The sequence below is a fragment of the Saccostrea cucullata genome, unplaced genomic scaffold, assembly GCF_032062105.1.
Source record: "Saccostrea cucullata isolate Sc308-1 unplaced genomic scaffold, CSIRO_AGI_Scuc_v1 ctg5552, whole genome shotgun sequence".
NCBI lineage: Eukaryota > Metazoa > Mollusca > Bivalvia > Ostreida > Ostreidae > Saccostrea > Saccostrea cuccullata.
In genome coordinates, this window is record NW_026929384.1 from 13,250 (window position 1) to 18,170 (window position 4,921).

The window sequence follows — 4,921 nt, forward strand, 5'->3', positions numbered from 1 at the left end:
CATCCTCAGGTAATGCAGATTCAAGTTTGCTCAAATCATGACCCCCAGGGCTAGGGTGGGGCCAAAATGGCCGACCCAAGTTTTACATTGAAAGATATAGGAAAAATCTTTAAAAAATCATCTTCTCAAGAACCACTGGGCCAGGAAAGATGGAACTCATGTGGAATCATCCTCAGGTAGTGTAGATTCAAGTTTGTTCAAATCATGACCCCCGGGGCTAGGGTGGGGCCAAAATGGCCGACCCAAGTTTTACATAGGAATATATAGGAAAAATCTTTAAAAATCTTCTTCTCAAGAACCACTGGGCCAGAAAAGATGAAACTCATGTGGAATCATCCTCAGGTAGTGTAGATTTAAATTTGTTCAAATCATGACCCCCGGAGCTAGGATGGGGGCAAAATGGCCCATCCAAATTTTACATAGGGATATATAGGGAAATCTTTTAAAATCTTCTTTTCAAGTACTTCAAAGCTATGACTAGTGATATTTATATGGACTCATCCTCAGGTAGTGTAGATTCTAGTTTGTTCAAATGATGAATGCCTGGAAGGGGGGGGGGGGTTAAATTCAAGCCCGATGTGCTCAGGTGAGCGCTGTGGCCCCTGGGCCTCTTGTTCTTTAAAGGTGTTGCTCTGACAAGTTGAACAACTGTGAAACGTTTCTGTTTTTGTAAAAAGCGCACGAAGATTTTGCTAATGTTGACGTTTTACCGTGTTCAACTCTGTACACATCACTGAGTATGTATACGGACTGATAATACTGGTGAGTTGGTGTTTTGCTTTCCTACATTTCTACTCTAATTTTTCTGGATTATACTTTTAATATATTTTATTAAAACACAACAATTTTTTCACTTCTCATAAGTACATGTATTAAGGCATCGTCGGAACCCACGGGTTTTCTCTCTGCGCCGTTACACTGCATTTAAATGCAGTGTAACGGAGAGAAAACCCGTGGGTTCCGACGATGGTATTAAGGATAAAATTTGCTCTGCAAGGATGTATCAATTAAGCGCATCCCGAAATTCTTAGTTTCAATAATTTCTAGATTTATAGAGTAAGTTTTTAAAATTATATTTCCGTGTAAAATGCTATTGTAACATAGGTAAAACTCCAAAGTCCGATGGTGTTCGCGAAACCCAGATGGTTTGTTATCGCATATCATTCATATAATATTATGCCGAAAATTTTAGAAAACAATTGCATCAAATTTCTGTCTAAGCACCTTTGAAGTTGCATAAAAGTATTTAAAACAGCACAAATAAAAGCAGTAGTATTAAATCTTTAATAAATTCAGAACTATTCGAATAAAAAGTTCGTTTTGAAGGGGAGCCGAGGTACTGACTTCGACTATTTAATGACATCGCTTTTGTAAATGGAACATATGGAGAGTACGAACAGTATTTAAGATCAAAAGTCCATAACACAATTACAAAAAAGGAGCAGAGCAAACACGGACCTCCAAAATATTGGAGGTGGGATCAGGTACCATGTAGGAGTGAGCATCCCCTGTCACCCGCCATGTGCTCCTTTTTATGATCGGGAAATGACGGGAAAATCGATCGTCAATTCAGTGTATAAATAATGGACTAACAATAAGTATGAAAAACGTGCAGTCAGCAATTGACTCAATGATAAATTGTATTGGCTGACAAGGTCATTGTATCGACCGTAGAACTTACGAAATGATGGCTTCATATGTCGCATAGGCGTCGGAACCGGGGGGCTAGGGAGCTCAGCCCCCCCCCCCACTTTTTTTCCCAAATATATACTTAGTATAGACATTGAACATATCTTCGTAGGTTGAGCCCACCCCCACCCCCTCACTGTCCACAGACACCTCTTAGTATAGGTTAAAATCTGTATAAGTGGTGGTGTTCGAAAAAAAAAAAAGGTATGGTACTGAAATTCGAACTTACCACCTAAACACCCCCCCCCCCCCCCCCCCCCCCCCCCCCCCCCCCCCACACGAAATAGGATTTTTGTTTAAGGAAATGGAATTTTCATTTTTATTTTTTGGCTTGTCAGGGGTTTTTTTTTTTTTGAAGGTAAAAAAGATTTCACTTAGCCCCCCCCCCCCCCCCATTTTCAATTTGCTTCCAACGCCAATGCGTCGTCAAACAAAACAAAACAAATAAAAACAAATAACAAACTCAAAACTATTTTTTGTGGATATTGATACAGCTATGCACATCATAATACATTGTTAAAAAAATTTTATTTATATGCATTTACTGTTATATAACCTTTTTTAAATAGAGATACGTTCGTTAGACGATTAATTTTGCTTCCATGATTTTTATGCAAGATAAAAAGAAATAATACTATTTTAAAAAGTAACAGCATTTGAATTTTTTCCAGAAAGCCTTTCTTAACTTTATTAATTGTATAAGGCAGTTGTTCTGTGTACATTTAGTTTGTATAATAAATAACTTTACCCTAGTCTCGAAAAAACTTTACCCTAATCGTAAAGAAACAGTTCTTCGACTTTACCCTAGTCTATGCCAAAACTTCGTGACGTGTTTTCTGGTTAATTACGCAGAGTTAAATGAAGTCTCCTTCTGAGCAAGAAAAACTTATGCTGCAAAACAAATTGGTGCAAGATAAAGTAAGTTATATCATAGGTATTCACCGATATTTATTCATCGAAATTTGAAGCGTAGGAGCTTGTCGCCATCTTGGACTAGGGTAACGCAATTTACCCTAGTCCGTTTCTACACAGTGCTAATTATCTTTTGGGAGTTGGTTGTTGGTGTCATGTAGATGTGCAGTAAGGTTTTGGAATTTTCATTTTCATTTTGGGGGTCAAATTGGGTCAGAAAAGATGTTTTTAAAGTAAAAAGCCCCTGGGGGTCCCAAAACCCCTCATACATTTTTCATAGAGCCCTAATATTTTTTTGGGAGATGGTTGGTGATGTCTTGTAGGTGTGCAATAAGGTTTCAAATTTTCATTTGCAAATGACCATGCATGACACAAGTCATTTACAGATATTTTGTTTTTTTGGTAAGAAATTTATTATACATAGGGGTGTGGCCGTCTCGTCGCTGCGTGAGTTGATGGCCATGCCTCTCTGCACAATAAATCTCTAACAAACGAAACAAAATATTGTAAATATAACTTAAAGGATAAACATAATAATAAATTCTATGCAAGGAGTATGAAGATGCTGTGACAGATGTGCAATGGAGACATTGAAAATAATGAGAATTTTCATTTTTCATTTTTTTTGGGGGGGGGGCATCCTCATATGAGTTCACTAACTCATGAATTAGGAGGCAAAATTGGCTGAGATTTGGTTAAATTTTTAGCTCTTCTGAGCCAAAGGCTGAAAGAGTTAATGCTATGGTCATTTTTGTGGTGTGCGATGTGCGTTAATGTTTTAGAAAATGGGCCATAACTCAAGAACCCCTTGGCCAATAAGTGTCAAAATTGCCGCAGGGTATCCTTGGCCCATGGGCTACCATTTATACTAAAATAAGGGTTGGGACCCTAAAACAAGGGAAGATAACCAGGAACACAACACCAAAAGGACTGGTTGCTAAAAAATCTTCTTCTCCAGAACCACCAGGCAGATTTTCACCAAACTTACATACAAGGACTAGGATATGTTGAAGATTAAAAATTGTTCAAGGCATGACCCTGGGGCAAAGGGCGTGGTCTCAAGGTCACTTCAAAGTTGACCTAAATTTAATAAAAATGTTTATATTTTGCTTACTATAAGGACTAGAATCATCAAATCTTGTTAGTTGATGCATCTCAGGACTTCACATCATGTTAACTCAAAAGTAGGTCATGGTGACCTACTTTTGAAAGTGGGCAATTGTTTTCAAATTGATTTGAAGGCATATTTTGGACACTTTAAGGCCTATGATCATCGAACTTTGTCAGTTGCTGCATCTTGGGTCCTTGAACAACGTCAACTTAAAAGTAGGTCACCTTGACCTACTTTTTGAACTTTATGACTTATCCTTTTTGAAACATTTAATTCCATTATTTCAGACACTGAGAGGGTTAGAATCATCAAATCTTGTAAATAAACATATTTAAGAAAAAGTAGGTCACTGTGACCTACTTTTAATATTTTGCAAGCATTTGTTTTCATATTGTTTAAAAGGCATATTTCGATTACCTTCAGACCAACAATCATCAAACTTGGTCAGCAGATTCATCTTGGGACTCTGAAAAATGTCGACCAAAATGTAGGTCATGGTTACCTACTTTTCACATTTTATGGCTATATTTCAGTATCTTAGGTATTTATTGGCTTAGAATCATCAAACTTTGTGAGTTGATACATCTTGGGTTTTCGGAAAGTGATGACCAAAAAGTAGGTCACAGTGACCTACTTTCGACATTTTATGGCTATATTTATGTATCTCTGCTACTTATCGGTTGAATCATCAAACTTTGTTAGTTGATGCCTCTTAAGTTTTCGGAGAATGTCGACTAAAAAGTAGGTCACGGTGACCTACTTTTGAATATCTCAGGTAGTTATTGGCTTAGCATTATCAAACTTGGTCAGCAGATGCATCTTGGGACTCTGAAAAATGTCAACCAAAATGTAGGTCACGATGACCTGCTTTCGACATTTTATGGTTATATTTATATACCTCCGGTACTTATTGGCTTAGAATCATCAAACATTGTCAGTTGATGCATCTTGGGTTTTCAGAAAATGTCAAACAAAAAGTAGGTCACGGTGACCTACTTTTGACATTATATGGCTATATTTATGTATCTCTGGTACTTATGCGTGTAGAATCATCAAACTTTGTTAGTTAATGCCTCTTGGGTTTTCAGAGATTGTCGACCAAAAAGTAGGTCACGATGACCTACTTTTGAATATCTCAGGTATTTATTGGCTTAGAATTATCAAACTTGGTCAGCAGATGCATCTTGGGACTCTGAAACATGTCAACCA